The sequence below is a fragment of the Gossypium arboreum genome, chromosome 5 (assembly GCF_025698485.1).
Source record: "Gossypium arboreum isolate Shixiya-1 chromosome 5, ASM2569848v2, whole genome shotgun sequence".
NCBI lineage: Eukaryota > Viridiplantae > Streptophyta > Magnoliopsida > Malvales > Malvaceae > Gossypium > Gossypium arboreum.
The window spans coordinates 62,386,717-62,405,447 of record NC_069074.1 but is presented as its reverse complement, the minus strand read 5'-3'; the positions used below and the strand labels follow the sequence as shown (position 1 = coordinate 62,405,447).

At 36.2% G+C, this 18,731-nt stretch overlaps 1 non-coding gene across 1 annotated transcript; it reads right to left on the bottom strand.

Moving 5' to 3' along the window:
* Positions 1-16,366: 16,366 nt before the first annotated feature.
* On the bottom strand, positions 16,367-16,473 carry LOC128293481 (small nucleolar RNA R71). The gene has a single exon (XR_008283662.1). It is a non-coding gene; the product is annotated as a small nucleolar RNA R71 (small nucleolar RNA).
* Between the last annotated feature and the right edge of the window lie 2,258 nt (positions 16,474-18,731).

Sequence of the window (18,731 nt, the reverse complement as noted above, 5' to 3'; positions counted from 1 at the left end):
TGCATAACACACACATCATTACAACTAATACTACTTACTTACAACATATCATAGAGTACGCCAGATACCAATTCATCGATACACAATTCTATCATGTAATTTAAAAAACATGCCTGCAACCATTCATGTAATTGTACAACTTCACACATGCATTAATTTCTTAGTCATCAAAAATCATAAGCAACCATAGAACTCAAAATGAAATCAGAGTAGATCATACAAGGAGCTCAACAATCAAAATAGCTCCCAAGGTAATGGAGTATAGAAACTCACCTACTAACCTTTGTCCTCGCCAGCTTACCTTTTCCAAATTCTAGACCCTCATTTGTCCTGGTAGTTAAGCATGACAACCAATATACCAATTAAATAGAAGGTATTCAAGCTTTACAAACCTAGAATCTAGTAACATGCAGAAGCTTTTCAAAGATCTAAAAAAATCTTTAACTTCTCTTTTACTCAAATCCACGAATACTGAAAGATTAAGAAGCTTATCAGATCACCGAATTCTCTACTTCTCAGACTCAAATCTCATGATCACTGCCCCATGCAGAGCTTTCCTCAATTTTCTCCTCTTCGGGTGCAACACACACACACACACACACACACACACACACACACACACACACACACACATATATATAATAAGCAAATTCAATTTCAAAACCAAAATTCAATTCACCATAAACACAAAATATCTCCCATCATATAACATATTTCAATTCATTTATTCATGTCATATATCATATTCTAATTAAGTCATACTATTTTCAATTTTATTGAATTCAGTCCTCTATCTCGATATTCAACATCAATATTAGCAAATCAATTCATATGACAATGACAAACTCACCTCGATGATTAATTATTCAATAACAAGTATATGCAAAAAAAATATTTCTATCCCGAATCATAAAAGTATGAACTGAAAATCTTGCATCAGTCATCAACGACTCTCACTTTTCCTTTCCCTCTTGATAGCCCAACATCATCTGTAGCTACATACAATAATATGATAGATAAATAGTTATCAATTTTCACCCAATTAACACTTAAATACAAATCCACAAATATTTTTTTATCTTATTCAATTTAGTCTTAAACTCGGGACAAGCATATCTTTTGATCCCTAGCTTTGGATTAAAATATGATTTAATATTCTTGCATTAGGGACCCTATATTTTCATTTTCTATCAAAATCTTATGACATGTTTTACATTTTTTCAATTTGGTCCCTAATGTAACAAAGTTAACAAACAAGTTAAATTACTTTACAAAGTAGTAATTTTTCACAATATAAGCCTAAAATCTATCAATTTCAAGCTTAATTCTTCAAGAAATTGAAACAAAAACTTTCTAAAACTTTAATAGTTTCACAAATGGTCCAAGGTCTAATTAAATCAAGCTCCCATGATCATAAGTCTATAAAAATTTCAAGAAAAGGACTTGGTTACCTTAAACAATTTTTGACTGAAAGTTGAGTTGGAAGTTTGGTGTTTCTCCTTTAATGGCTACAGTGGTCGCTTGAAAAAGATGACAATTTAGTTGTAATCCCACTACCTATTAATTATAATTAGTTTAGATTTAGTTAAATTTGTTTAATTAGTTTAATTAATGAAATAATACAATTTAATTAGTTTTTAACTAAAATTAATGGAAACAATCATCATCATCCACCATCCACTAACTAAAATTGGTTTATTGACCATTTTAGTCCTTTGGATAATTGCCCTCTAGGTCCCTAAGCCTTTTCTAAATTAAAACCCAATAGTTATTAGACTTTTACAGTATAGCCCTTCAACTTTAAGTAAATACCTTTTTTGCTAAAATACTGAATTAAACTTTAATTTATTATTATAATAACTCTATAAATATTAAATGAAAATATTTATGGACTCATTTAAGAAAATAGGGTTTGAAAATCCCATTTTCGACATCACTAAATTTTGAGTCAGTACAATTTTTGCCTAGAATGCTTTCTCTATTGCAAAAAATTCCTCAAGCTATACTTAAAGTAACATCATGACCAAGAGACTAGATAAATCGTGGGCATAATCTTCCTCTATCATTATCAAATCTTCAAACTCCTTCTTAAGTAGTAATAAAACCAAAGAACTAGACGGATCCAACCTAGGATGCTTCTTCCACCATTATGGACTCTTCTTTGAGGAACCTCTCTAACATTGGAACCAAGGGACTAGAGGGATCATGCCTAGGGTGCTTCTTTTTCTTGTTACAAACTCTTGGGCATACCTTTTGTTACGTTGGGATAAAGAAAAAAGATGGATTGTGCCTAGGATACTTCTTTAACCATTACAAAGTCCCTTTTGGGGGTCTGTAGCTAAGGAGTTATGTCCATAGTTATAGACTCTTCCTTGGGTACTTGCAACACAAGGAATTAGCTAGTACTTGCCGAAGATTTTCTCTCTAGGACACATTCCGACCGTCAAGTCAATGCTTTATTCGACCATAAATTTTTTAAACTTAAAGTGAGATAGAGTTTAGATACTTCTCTCTCTAGCCTTATTTGGTAAAGGGCTTATAGAATAATCCCAAATGACAAATGATCTTTCTAATTAAAGTAAGTTTTTGTGGCAGTGTGGGTGTTTGGTGTCACTTTCTTATTTGGGCCATTGGAGGTTGTTGTTAATGCAAAAAATCAAAAAATCAAAAAATATTTTTAAATGGTTACGATTTGACAAAAATAAAATCTAGCTTCTAAATGATTATGATTTGACGGAACCAGAATTTGGCTGTTGAGATTTTTTAGGAAACTAACTCTGTAAATTTACCATTTTCCCTTTAGAAAATAATATAAATAGGAGGCCATTCTCCACATTTTTCATAGAACACAAGTGGAGAAAACCAACTTCTCTCATCCTCTTGTTCTTTAAATTTTGGTGTTTTGTAAAATTAATCAAGAGGGAAATTTTGCCTAAGAGATTGGGTTTTAAGTGGGATCGTCTATGACCCCCTCCAATCTTTCATGGAAAATAAACCTAATGTGGTTTCGCCAGTTTTCTTCCATTTTTTTATAAGATTTTTGACCAACTACTTTTGTTTTTCAGTCTCGATTCATTTTGAAGAGAGCAATACCAATTGTGTTTGACCTTCTTTATTCAGGTATGTGAATATTGAAGTATTGTGTTAAACTTGTGGGGCAACATCCACAACATGATTACACTGATCAGGGCTAATTTGCTTCTGAGATAGTGGTTCTTCTATGGCACTGTGATTACTTTATTTATTTACACTCGGTTTGTTTTTTGTCAGTGCTAATGGTTTTGTTTTTTAGTAGTATATTTCCAAAAATTTAGAACCAAATTAGATTAATTTTTAAACATGAGAATCATTTTTATTTCCCACTGCTAGAACTAATGAAGGCTTCTACAAGCAACGAGCTAGAGTACACTTGAGGATCATTGGTGTAACACCCCAAACCCGTGACCGTCACCGGATTCGACCACGAGGTGTTACCGGGCTTACTTCCCTTATTTCCCTCTTGGAAATTATGAAATTTTTGTTTCAGGCAGGCTAGCTAACTGCGTCACTGTTACCTTAAAAATCATATCTCGAGTTCCAGAACTCGAAAACCAATTCTGTAAATTTTCCCTGAAACTATACTCATATATCCATCCATGGATTTATTTCTAGAATTTTTGGTTGGGCCAATTGGTACAGTTTATTAGTTAAAGTCACCCATGTTACAGGGGTCGACTACACTGACCTTCACGCGTTACCACTTGAATATCTCTCTGTACAGGGCTTTAATACTGGTTCCGTTTATTTCTAATGAAACTAGACTCAAAATGGAATCTGCACATATAAGGCATGACTTCTAATTCTTTCTTGATAATTTATAGTAAATTTTCAAAGTCGAGACAGGGGATCCAGAAACCGTTCTGGCCCTGTCTCACGAGAACTTTAATATCTCTCAATATACTGCTCATATGGTCGTTTCGTTTCGTCCATATGAAAATAGATTCATCAAGGTTCAATTTCATAATTTATTCACTATTTAATTCTACTTCTACTATTTTTAGTGATTTTTGAATCTCATATCACTGCTGCTGTCCGCAACAGTTACTGCAGTAGACTATGCCAATTTCATGAATCTTTCCTTGACCTTACTAATCATCCATCATACATGACACAAATTATGGCCACCTTATCAAAATTAAAGTTTCTAAGACTCGTGGCTATAGGTTCTAGCATCCCACTCAACGACCACATAGGCCATTTTCACATGGCTTAAAGTTTACAACCCATAATTCAACAAAACATAATAGCCTATACATGCCAATTGTTCTCCTAGTTCAACTACGAAGACAATACCAAAAGGTTTCCAGCCGGTGTGATGACTTCAACGACGGTTCCGAGCACGCGACAATCTGAGTCCAAGAGACCTAAAATGGGTGACAAGAAAACATCAAGTGAGTTTATAACTCAGTAAGTCATAAGCATTCATCAACCATCCATTAGTAAAATTTTCACAACATGAAACAGTAAACGAGGCTAGGTACTTCATCCATATCGGAACTATACCATAATTCCTCGGACCTTTTGATTCAATCTCATTCCAAGTCATACATCCACATTTCATATTCTATACAATAAGATAATTGAGGCATTTTTACACACCAACTCATTCACACCACAATCATACAATTGCAATCATCACATAGATTTAAAGCTTACCACGCTCAACCCCGAGCAAGAACGTATTGCCTATTCGTCATGAGCTCAAGGTACTTACCCGATCCGCTGTCCATACTCAACTCGATGGAGACACACCCTCCATATAATTGTTCGATCGGAGATATATATATATATAGAGTACGCACACACAAGTGCTTAATACTCGATTTCGCACACTTAGTGCCATGCGATTTAAGCACCGCACACAGTGCCATACCCTTGAGCTCGCACACTTAGTGCCATATATTTCCAGCATGCACACTTAGTGCCATATATTTCCAGCATGCACACTCAGTGCCATATTTTTCCAGCATGCACACTTAGTGCCATATTTTTCCAGCATGCACACTTAGTGCCAATCTCGTTACCGTACACTCGTATTGTCCGCACACTTAGTGCCGAAAGTAACTTTCTACACATTTCACTATTTCTTTTACATTCAACAAATGTCATCATTCCATACACATACATTTTCATTTGTAAATACATATATCATCCCATTAAACACAATTGCATGAATTTTACAATCATTTAAGCAATATCAAATACGTGCTTAATGACTTACCTTGTGTTCGGTAAATAATTCCAAGTCGGCTACTCGATGATCTTCGATTTCCCCTTGTTGGACGCCTCTCCTTTAGGATCTTGAGCTTAAACAAATAAATTAGCTCATTCAACCGCTTTGGTACATATATTGGTATCCACATTTTAATGATCTTATGACATACGGAACGACATGGTAAAATTTTTATCTTACTACCTTACGTTCTTAGCTATTCGGCTAATAGCCTTATGCAATTACCATACTATCAATAATCCAATCATATTCATTACTCAAGTATAGTATTTTCACATTCGGCAATAGTATTACATACAATAGCCGATTCTTCTTACTTTGTATTTATGCATCTATTTGATCATTAGTAGTTCAAACACCCATACACCAAGATTTATCAAGTTTAGCATAAAACATAGCCTTAATCCTCAATGACCACTATGGCCGAAAATCCTAGTCAACCCAAAATCACAATTTCTAACACATAATTGTTCATAACACAATTAAAGCATCCTCTCCATTCCAACACTTCAAGACACATACATTTCCCACAAATCTCCAACTTCATATTCGGCCTTAGTGTACATACACAAGCCTATTTTTTTCTTCCTATCATCCAACCTAACTATATGAATATTTAACTAGCTCACACTTCACCCATCCACAATCACTCATTTAACACAAAGAAAATAATCAACTCCTTCACTATCTACCATGGCCGAATACTTCATGCACCACCCAAATCCAAAATTTTAACATGGGCTAGTTAAAGAACTTAGTAATCAACTTACATTAAGCTGAAATTTCAAAATCTAACATGAATTACTAACCTTGTTTTGAGCTTAAAGTTGACCGAAATCTCCCTCCCCTTTCTTTCTTCAATTCGCTAAGAGAGAACCAAAGGAAATGAAGCTCTCTTTTTTCTTTCTTTGCTCCATTCACGGCAAGGGGGCAACCACACACACACACATTTTTTTTTGTTTCTCTTCCTAGAACCTTAATATTTTATCAATTTTGACATCAACCATTAACAAAACATGTTTATGACATGTTTTCTTTTGCCCATCATCCTTGTCATGGCCGGCCACTAGGCTATCTTTAGGGAAATTTGACATGCAAATCCCTCATTTTCACAACATGCGTTATTAGGCCACTTTGCATTTGCCTAGCACATTTCCAAATTTTCTCACACAAGTCCTTTCTAGTGAAATTCACCTTTATAACACTAAATCAAATCATCAAAAATGTCACACACAATTTAATACATATCATAGGCATCACAATAAATTTTAAATTATTTTTATGCCTCGGTTTTGTGGTCCCGAAACCACATCCCGTCTAGGGTCAATTTTGGGATGTCACAATTGGACCAAGTGAAGTGTCCTATTGGGGCAATGGGTTTTAAGGCACCTAAGTAGGCCAAGAGTGTGCCTAAGTAGCATTGTAGCAGTTGCAAGCTGCATCTGTGTTGGTTAGTAGGCCATTGCTATCAAGATGGGCTTGGAAGGCCCAGCGAGATGGAGTCAAGATGGGTCAGAGGTCTCCTAAGTTTGAGTGGGTTTGAGGACCCTTGAATTTGAGTTGGTTGGAGGTTCCTTAAGTTTGAGTGGGTCCAAGGACCCTTAAGTTTGAGTTGGTCAGTGTAACACCCCAAACCCAGCCCAGATGTTATGGCCGGATCCGACGTGTCACATTGAAGTTTTTAAGAAAACCAATGCCTCTTTCAATGTCCTTCTTAGTGTTTTAAAAGATAGTCTTTGCTAAGTTAATAAAGTGAATGGAAGTCATGCACCGGTAGGTATCCAAAGCAGAGGAGGTGAGCCATGAAGGCTGCTTAAGTACCAATGCTCTTGATTGGATCCAATCCTAGACATGCCCACAACCATTGCCACACTTTGGTGCTAGGTTGGTTTTGAAAAAAACGAGTTGCAATTCATTTAAGTCGATATTTTTGATAAATCGATTAATTGTATCATTGCGTTTATTTTGAAAACAATTATCATTTTGGAAATGCGCCCTAGGTCTAACTCATATTGTTATCAGAAAAATATAAGGTATAAAATAAAATAATCCCAGAAAAATAATTAAAATGGCCTTATTACAAGCCAAAACCAAATAATAATATTAATAAGATAAAACTTATAAAGAAATAAATCGGCTACTTATTGCAATTTAAAGAACCAGAAACAGTAGTGTGGCCATCTCTGAGTCCCTCATAGCTCCAAACCATCTAAGCTTAGGGATTACCTGCACAGTTAGAAACGGGGTGAGTTTACGAAAACTCAATGTGTAATCCCAATAACAAACAAACAGTGAAAACACAGTATCAGTACAATCTGGGCCAAAGCCCTATTTAGTCTTGGCATATATTGGGCCGAAGCCTTTCGTTTAACGGTTACTGGGCCGAAGCCTTATCATAAATCATATCACTGGGCCGAAGGCTTATCATAAATCATATCACTGGGCTGAAGCCTTATCATAAATTATATCTCTGGGCCGAAGCCTTTTCATAAATCATATCACTGAGCCGAAGCCTTTACTGTAAACGGTATGGCCCTTAGGCCCATTTCAATATCACATGTAATGTCAATGGATGTATGCAAGCCCATTTGGGGAGACTACTTGACCCACCATCCGCTACTCTCCACTGCACCAACCAACACACCATGTGGGAATGATTCAACCCACCCAACCAACACACCACTGGCAGCATAACTGCTTTATCATATATCTGGAGGCCTAGCCTTTTTTAATAACTGGGGCAAAGCCCTTTTGATAAACTGGGGCAAAGCTCTTTTCGGTAAACTGGGGCATAGCCCTTTTAGCACTTCGTCCATTTATAAAACCCAACCCATGCAACATGTCATGTATGCAGAATGTCATGCCCATATTTGAATCAAACAATCACAGTCAAGTTATTCATATCACCAACATATATTCACAATCAAATCCGTCAACCACACAGTTCAAGTCAGTCACTTGCCCACAAGGGCAAAACAGTCATTTTTCACATTATAAGGGTAATTTCGTAATTTTACCAAATATTAGGGTTTTCCATGTTCATCAACAATTATCAATATTTCCGAGTGTTTAAACAATGATCTTTAACCCACTTTATCAAACTCGGGCTTTTGGGTCTAAAACCTCTAATGGGCCCTACGAATGCCGATTTAGCCCATTAAGCCCACATAATACAAATTTTACAACAGTACTAACCGTGTTAACATGCAACTTTTCCAGATTCCATTTTCTATCAGTTTTACCCAAATGGGCCCGAAGCCCATTGGGCTCGATTCCAGCCCATTGAGGCCCAACTTACCATCGTGCACAAAATTGAGTCTTTACATGTTCCATCGATCCAAACACTGATCTTATCGTATTTATCGCATCTATACCCAAACACAACATTACAAGTTCCCGAAATACTGGTATTTTAGCATTTTGGCTTCTCAGCAAATATTAATCTAAGCTATTACGAGGTTAGTACACACATTACGGGTTGAAGTTGAAACGTTTCCAAAATCAATCGCCTCGATAACCACCACATCACTCAAACTTAACTAATCCAATATCAATATATGTAAATCCTAAGCACATCAGTCATACGGAACATAAGGGCATATTCGTCATTTTACCATACAGGGGTATTACAGTCACTTTACCTTACAGGGGCTTTACGGTCACTTTACCCTACAGGGGCTTTACGGTCTTTTTACCTAATAGGGGTATTTTAGTCATTTCATCCTACAAGGGTGTTTTGGTAAATCTACAAACTAAGGGTATTTCAATAATTTTGTAAACCAATGGTATTTCTATAATTTTTAGAAAGTCAAAGGGTATTTCTGTAATTTTGTAAATTAGCGGTATTTTGGTAATTTTACAAATTGAGGGTATTTCGGTAATTTCACAAACCAAAGGGTATTTTGGTAATTTTACAAACTAGGGGTATTTTGGTAATTTTACAAACCGAGGTATTTTAGCAATTTTACTGAGACTGAGGTATTTCGGTAATTTTCTTGATCGAGGTATTTTGGTAATTTTGTAAACTAAGGGTATTTTAGTAATTTTGTAAATCGAGGGTAAAACAATAATTCTGTAAATCAAGGGTAAAATAGTAATTCTATAAATCGAGGGTAAAACGGTAATTCTGTAAATCGAAGGTAAAACGATAATTATGTAAATTGGGGTACTTTGGTAATTTTACAAGTCGAGGGTATTTCAATAATTGGTAAACTAAAGTATTCTAAACATGGATAATAATACTAACGGCCCTAAAGCCCATTCTCGGCCCAAATGGGCCCACACGCTTGTGTGGCCCTTTTAGCCCAAATCTAGCCACAAATATTAGATTCGCCTAGCCTAGCCCAATATTTACTATACAATCAAACAACTTATCCAATTGGGCTCGTAGGCCCATTAGGCCCACATGACCCCTTTCGGCCCATCGCGGCCCGAAGTAGCCATCCTACAGCTAGAGTAGTAAGAAATACACACGTGATAGGAGACTGGAGTTAATCCACGCTCCGAGCACTCTTAGCCGATGCCCAACCCAAACGAGCATGCCATACAACGAAAGGGATCAGCCAAGAAAGGTACCTCTACTTTCCTCATGGTTCTCTCTATTTAAAGCCAGCTTCGCATCCCCTCTTATGTTAGCTTCCCGATGTGGGATCCTTCCAACATCAGAGTTTAAATTCAACACCAACTCTTGCTGCCCCCTGTTAGCAAAATAAATGCTCCTTGCTTGCCATAGGATTCGAACCCATGCCTCCCCTCAGATGCTCCACACGCTACTTGCCACTAAGCCACAAGGCTTTTTGTGTCATATTTTATCCCCAATTAATTATAAGGTCTAAAGGCCAAAGTCCGGTTCCTTAAAAAAACCAAAATAAATTGCAAGAGCCAAGGCTTGAACCTAGGCTCCCATACAACCTTAATGACGCCACAACCACTAGACTACAAGCTTCCTTGTGTCATTTATTTAACACAATAATTTAAAACCCTCATCCAAGCATCCGGTTTTTTTTCACTTAATACCAAAATTTTTGCTAAAGCCCAAGTTTGAACCCAAGATTTCTCTAACACTTCTCAGGGCCATTAACCACCAAAGCAGACATTTAATTGTGTTATTTCATTGCACAATTAAATACCTATATACAACCTCCTTACGGACCCGCACTCAAGGCCCAATACTTCTAGGCCCAAATTCGGGGTGTTACAGTCAGAGGACTATTAGCAGATAGCCAGATCCTTTTGTTTGGGATAGGGCTTACGATGTGTTTATCCATGATAAACTACTGATACATGAGATTTGTGAAGCTAGTCTAAGTGTCATTAAGTTTTTAACCAAAGTAGACTAGAGGATTATCAAGTTTGAGCGCTTGAACAAGAGAACCAGTGGGGGATTTCTTGTTCAAGAAACCTATGAGATTGTGCAGAGAAAGGAGTAGCATGCCAGAGTTTGCATCAGTAAGCATTAAAGTCCAAATTTAAGATTGAGATCGACCTAGTTTGGTGGTGCTACATGTGTTGTGATGGGCCAAGATGGCAACAACTATGGGTGACTATAACATTCCACAGTAGGGCCTTGAAGTTTAGACCTGGCCAATTGGGGTTTACTCGTAGATTTGGTGAGATGGTGTTTGCCAATAGTCTGGCGAGCAGGTATTCGCCAGTAGGTTTGGAGAACAGGGGTTCGACAGAAGAATTGGCTAACATGTATATGTTAGAATATTTAGTGAGCACAAGTTGGTAGTGGGCCTAAAGTATTGCAAATATTGGTTTATGCCTAGCAAGATGAGATCGCCAGCGTGACTGGCAAACTAGGGTTCACCAATAAGTCTGGCGAACAGGAGTTTGCTAGTAGGTTGGCTAATTGGGATTGCCAATTTTGGCCACGTATGAAAAGAGTAGTTATACCTGAATTAGGAAGAAAACATGTACTACAACACTAATCATGCACGTAACTATTTCCTACTTCTACTACAACTTGAGTATCCTAGGAACACTAAAACACTAATTGCTTATAAGTTAAGCCCTTGCCATTAGAAATTTCATATTCTATTATTCCTTTAAATTCTTTATCGATTATTTTGTTAACAAGTTCCAAGAACCTAGAATTTAAGCCCTTAGGACCTAAGGTAAGACTTTGTTCCTCTATTGATATCTAGAAGAGTATACAATGAAAGAAACTAGGTTCACTAAAAATCCAGCATGTGCGAACTTAAGTTCACTCATATTTATGTGTGTATATTGAATGTGATGTTTGTAACTTATGTATATCTATTGCGAACCGAACAAAATCGTCTACAAGAAAAGATAAGGGAAAAACAAAGCTTGCCTAAGATTCAACAAATTGGTGAGTGTTCAGGGATCACCACTTGTATGTGCGAACCATAATGTTAATTAGGAGCTTAGAGTCTTAACCTAAGTTCCAAGAGTAAACCTTTTCTATAACTTTGTTTAATGAATGTATTTAAATACATGTTTTTATGAACAAGTTATATGCAAGCTCTTTATGGCAAGTTCTATATGGTTTAATGTTTTGCGAGCTTCTCATGATTTGTGAGCTTGTGTTAAGTAAAAGTTTTAACAAGAAAACCTTTTAAATCTTTTGGATATATTACCATGCCATAGGGTTGTCAGTACTCACACTTACATTTTATGCATTGGTCATTGAGGCTCTAGGATAGGTTGGAGAGATAAGGGAATGTCAAGCTAGGCTCCATTGAGTAGGTCATGTTGGTGTGTTGGAGAGTGCCTAGCCTTGTGCTACACTTATGGGATATGTTAAGGACTTATTGAGTCATTCTAAGGAGTTATAAGGAGATCCACTTATCCTATAAGAAAAAACAAGAGAAAAAGATTGTGTTTTTGAAACCTAAGTTTTTACTGAGTGATTTGATTGTAAGTGTTTATGAATCAGACCTCACACAAGTATGCAAACTTGTTTCGTAGTTCAGTAACAATGCCTATGTTTCTGTTTAACTTATGTTTTGTACTACAATATGGTTATTCTTTATTCATTGAGTTTGCAATAACTCACACACTCTTTCCTAAACATTGCAGATAACTAGATTGTGAGGTGAGCTGTGGTGAGGTGAGTGTTACAAGAAGTAAAAAAATCTGGAAAGGTAGAACAAGAAAGCCCTAGATTAAAGGTGTTATACATCAGATGTCACTAACTCAAGCCCTACTCAGGGTCTGAGTCTCTGACAAGTGACCCAAACCGATCCCACCAAAAGAGTGAGTACGAAACAAGCCACAAAGAATACAGTAAGGTGGGTTCGTGGACCCTGCTCACAGTGCAAGCTCATGGACCCAACTCACAACACCAGGCCACCGCCTCAGCTCGCGTACACCTAGATAGATTACAAAAAGGGTTGTGTGCTCTGCAATATCCTTGACACGTGTCTAGCAGGTAAGGATCCTACCCAGAATGTCAATCTCGGGAACAAAAAGGGCTGCATGCTTTATAGACACGTGCTAAGCAAACCTAGAGTTCATGTAGAATTACTAGAGGTAGCGGGGTTATGATAAAATAGTGGGGCCCTATCATAAGTTGTAGTAGCATCTGTAACAACATGTATAAATACCCGAACATTCTTATCAATAAGACATGAGAAAATATTACTTAACAAAAGGTACTGTAGGTTTATTTTTGGGCTTAAAGATATCTTTCTAATAACTCCGCCACTTGTCTTCAGACTTAGTTATTTTCTTTATGTTTCCTTATGTTTGTCTTCATATTTTATCTATAAATCAATATTATTTTATAAACACATATGTAATTCAAGTATAAGAATTTAATTCAAGTCTAATTGATGTTACCCTAATTGGTGAGTTCACAATTAAGCACTAATTCCTAAACCTTGAGTACTCCAAAGACAACAGCTTGAATGTTTTAAAACTGACAAACTTATAGAGTTGGCCAAGGTTCCTGCGGAGTGACAGGGTTTAAGCTTTGCTAAAAGTGTGAATGCTAGCAATTGACAAACTACAATCTACAATCCCATAATGTTTTTAGAATAAAAAAACATTGTGAACTGAGTTTGCATAACCTTAGCTCATAGAGGTAGCTCACGAGACCTACCCTATTCAAAATAACTTATCCCTTAAAAGGCTTTGAATGTGCGAGCTATGCAGAGGTGTGAAACCCTATGTTAGATGGATGAACTAATGTGCTCCACAAATTGCATTATGTTGCAAAAACTTAGAGTTTGTATCCTATTAATTCCTTTCTTTACATTCTTATATGCTTCCAAGAAGAAGTTGTTAGGTTAATTCTAGTAAAGTTCGCATAATTTTGTCACTACGAACCCTAAAGCTTACGAAGTGAGGTCGTGAGTTTGGGTTGTCTTTAGCTTTTGCATATTTTACTTACATATATATGTGAACCCTTAACTTATTAGGTATGCGAACCCTTACTTGTATGTGAGCTATTTTTAAGCTTTGATGGTAAATACCTTTATGATATTCCAATGCGATTGAAAGCTTCAACATATTACATGCTTTATGTTGTGGTGTGTTAGAGGATAGGTTGGGTGTTAATGAATATTTACTTAGATGTCTAATGTGGCATTCCATAGCTGAGGTCTGACGGTTGGACTAGGTATGGGGTGTTACAGTGACTAGGAAGGGTCTAAAGGGCCTAAGTTGGGGATGGCCAATGTGTCTGAATTTCCCATGTTGAGAACTTTTGTATTGGTGCCACAAGGGATGGTTGGCATAAACCACTTCCAGAGAACACATCCAATAGGATGCTACAAGAGTGCAATTGGTACTACAACCAGAAGGATTTTTTTTAGTATCAAAGACATGGTAATATTCAGTCAAAAAAGGGTCATACCATTAAGGGTTCCTCAAGGTTGTAACCTAATGATTATGTGTTATACCACTGAGTCTGAGTGTTTGGTGGAGGAATGGGCATAGACAAGACTACACCAATGATAACTCTTGAAAGGAGTTATATTTCAGGCCTCTAGATTGAATTAATTGTTTGTAATTGAGTAAATATGTTTGCATTTTTAGGATATTTTTAGAACATTGCATAACAAAGCTTGGATCGTGCTATAAATGTCATTATTTGTTACTGGGGAAGAAATGTGTTGGTTATTGTTGCCAGTAGGTGCAAGATGAATAAGAGAAGAGAGAAAGGAGAAAGAAAATGAAAGCAATGAATAATTGTCATGGCAAAATGTTGGTTAAATTGCTAACAAGAATGCCATGGCAATTCTATGAAGATGACGTAGCACTCAGTCCATGTCACTTTCAACCAGCTGTACTTGTACTAGATAAACTACTCTGAAAAAGAGGAAGTAAAAGGTGTGTGCTGAGAGGGAGGGACCTACCCTATAAAGGATGAAAGAGAAAAGAAACAAAAAAAGGGGATAAGGATTTTGGGAAGAGAGGAATTGGAGAGCAGTTTTTATCTACATCAAATTCTCGTGGAAAATTTTAGAGAAAAGAGTGTAGAGGGTAGCAACTTACAGAGCAAAAAATCAAAGATGCAAGGAAAGGGAAGAGAAATCTGCCCTGGGTTTTGCATCAAATTTCAGTATTAAAGTGAAAGCTAAGTAGCGATAGCTTCCTACAGTTCTGCCTTTATTTTCTGATTTGAACTTTGTGATTCGTAAACTTGAATGATGATGTTGAATGGTTTTATTTTGGATTTGAATGTCCAATCCATGAGCTAAATATCATTGGGTTGGAATTATTTGGGTGAATTTTTAATATCTTTAATGCCTATGGTCTAATTTTCAGTATATCACTGTTTTGTTCTATTTGTGATTATTTTAAATGTATGCATGCAATGTCTAGACATAGATGGTTGTATGGTATGTTGTTAGATCTGATTTAATTCTAAAAAGATTAAATAAATTGGACTATTATCGGTTGATACAGGTGAGTATTCAAAAGAATATTCGCAGCACTCTAGACGTAGAAGTTGCGATCTGTATAGGGAAAGGAAAAATAGTCTGGATATCGTTCTCAAGTTCTGCAGACATCCAAAAACTCAGAATGATAGCTTACAGTCTATCTCTCGAAAGAAGTAGACTATAATAGTGAATCCCTGAGCAGTAGAATAGTCAAGATTTTTACATGGCATTATTAGGATATAAAAATAACACCTGAGTAATTCCAACATTTGTCATTCAACAGTACAAATCCTCCGCATTTATTCTTTGAGAATTGCCACAGCATTTCAATTGTCCTAGCATTTTTTCATTCATAATTGCTTTTATTAATTCATTGATTAATTCTCTACATCAATTTTTTATATGTTTCTTTTGCACAATTTGGTTAGTCAAATTCATAGTAATAACATAACCATTTTTTAATCAATTCTGATCTTTGTGGAGATGATACTCACTCATCACTTTATTACTTAATTCAATGTGTATACTTGCATATTTGCATTACACATTCACACGCGAGAAGTTTTTAGCGTCGTTGCCGGGGATCGGCAATATTGGTGAAAATTTGGTATGTTATTACCTCTTTAATTTTGTCAGTTTAGCTTAATTATTTGTTTTGATTTTTGTTTTTTAGGATTTTTGTTGATGTATGAGTAGAGATATTTCTGCACTTGAAGAGTATTCTTTTGATCTAGAAATTTAGAGAACCTTGAGAAGAAGGAGAAAAGAATTGCGAGAAATGGAAAGAATTAGAATTGATCAGGTTAGAGAAGAGCCATTACATCATAATGGAAGGGACGCTGAGATTCCTTGAATAATAGATGACAGAGACAGACCCATCAGAGAACATTTAGTGCTGATATTGGATTATCTGAATCCAGGAATTTTTAGGCTGTATATTCAAGCTCAACCTTTCGAGTTAAAGCCTGTGATGTTTCAAACGTTACAAATTGTAGGGTAGTTTAGTGGATTGACTACTAAAGATCCACGTTTGCACTTAAGACTCTTTTTGGAAGTCCATGATTCATTCAAGTAGCAGGGTGTTCTTGAAGATGCCCTAAGATTGAAGTTATTCCCTTATTCATTGCGAGATCGTGCCACAGCATGGTTAAATGCATTGCCGTTAGGTAAGGTGGCATCTTGGAGTGAACTTTGTCAAAGGTTTTTGCTAAGATATAATCCTCCAAACATGAATGCCAAATTGAGGAACGATATTACATCCTTTCGACAATCTGAGGATGAAACATTATATAGGGCATGTGAGTGATTCAAGGAGTTAATTAGAAAATGCCCAATGCATGGTTTTCAATGTTGGATGTAAATGGAAATGTTTTATAATGGATTGAATTTGCATTTGAGAATGGTGATTGACACATCTGCTAATGGTACTTTGCTCGATAAATCGTATAATGAGGCATATGAAATTCTGGAGTGGATAGCAAACAACGATTATCAATACCCCACTATAAGAGTAGGGACTGGCAGAAGAGTTTCTGAAGCAATGGAACTTGATGCGATTACTTCCTTAACAGCTCATGTATAATTTTTAACGAGTATGATTAAAACACTTAAATGTCCAGCCATAGTGCAAGAAATGAAAGCAATTGAGTTAGCATGTGTTTATCGCAGAGAAGATCATGTTTTTGATGATTGCCCATCGAACCCAACCTCAATTTATTATATTGGAAATTTCAATTGCAACAACAACAACCCATATTCCAACACATATAATCCGGGGTGGAAGCAACATCCCAATTTTAGCTGGAGTAATCAAGGGGTGGGAAATTCTAGCAATGCTATTCGACAGGATGTTGTGAGTGCACCATCTAGATACAATCGACCCATTCCATAGCAAAATGCTCAGCAAAATTCAACTTTGAGTTCTTCATCTGTGGAAGCTCTATTGAAGGAATACATGGCCAAGAATGATGCTATCATTCAAAGTCAAGCTGTATCTTTAAGAGCTTTAGAAAATCAAGTGGGGAAAATTACCAAAGCATTTAGCTCAAACTGCAAGGAGCACTACTGAGTGATACCGAAAATTCACGATCTCAAGGGAAGGCCATTACACTCAGAAGTAGTATGCAACTACCACAAGTCGTTAATGACACTAGAAATAAGAATTCAGATTTCACAAATAAGAAGAATTCAGAACTAGTAGTGGAGCAGGCTACAAAAGAAAAGAGCGACCAAAAAAATGTTGAAGAAGATTCATCTTATATTGCCAATAAAACTTCCATTGCAAAACAACCTCAACAAATGGAAGGAAGGCCATTACCACATTTTCCTCAGCGTTTCCAAAAATCTAAGCAAGCTTTTTAATTCAAGAAATTCTTGGATTGTAACACCCCTTACCGTATTCATTGCTGGGATAGGGTTATGGAGCATTACTGGACTTATTACACAATTAAACATACATTTCATATACATTTTCAAATTCCAAATAAAAATCATTCAAAATCATTCATATTGTCCCTAATACGAGCCTACGAGTCCGAAAACATGCATTAGGAGTGGTTCGGGACTAAACCGATAACTCAAGAAATTTTTAGAATACTTAAAAAAATTTTTCAAATACAGGGGACACACGCTCGTATGGCCCGGTCGTGTGTCTCACACGGCCAAAGACACGTCTGTGTCACAGGCCGTGTGGACATTCGAAGTCACACATGTGTCAAGATAATTCATACAATTTCATACCAAATTCACATTCATAATTCACCCAGAGATCACTTTCAATTAATCATCATTTTACCCAAAATCACAAACATATCAACTCTTAAATATAACCTATTTCATACTACAAATACCAATTCACAAACAACCAATCACAACAAGCATTTATATGGAAATTACCAAACTCAAAACAAAGGCCATTTGCACATTTATATACATCAAATATACCAAAATAAGCCAACTCTCATGGCTATACAGAAAACCAAACACTTAACATTTACAAGCCAATTCAAATGGCTAAAATCACTACCAACATAAAGATCATATTGACTACAACTCCTATACGTGTCATATACAAATACATAGATTCAAGAGTACCAAAGTGATAGCTTGATAGTGTGATGAGGTCTCCGACGATTCCCAAATCTGAGCTAGCTTCGATATCACTATAAAACACGGGAAAATAAACAAAGTAAGCTATAAAGCTTAGTAAGTTCATATAACATTAAAATCAACTTACCAAAAATGTAAAATTCAAACAATTGAACATATCAATATACAACTCATATAAATAGACAAACCTATCACATTTTCAATCACAAGGTTAGATGTGAACTTCACAAGTTTCTTCAATTCAAAGCTTATACGGTTCATATACATACCTGTACCATCTCATATCAATGTCATACTTATCCATATCTTTGATATACCTATTGAACCATTTGGAATAATATTAAATACTTGAGAATCTTGCACCCTAAGTTCCGCATACATAGCCGAAGCTATCTTAATCTCATATCACATATAATGCTCACTTTTGAGCTATCAACGGGTCTGCTTACACAAGCTGACGGTCATGACAAAGCTACATAATGCTGCTCACATAA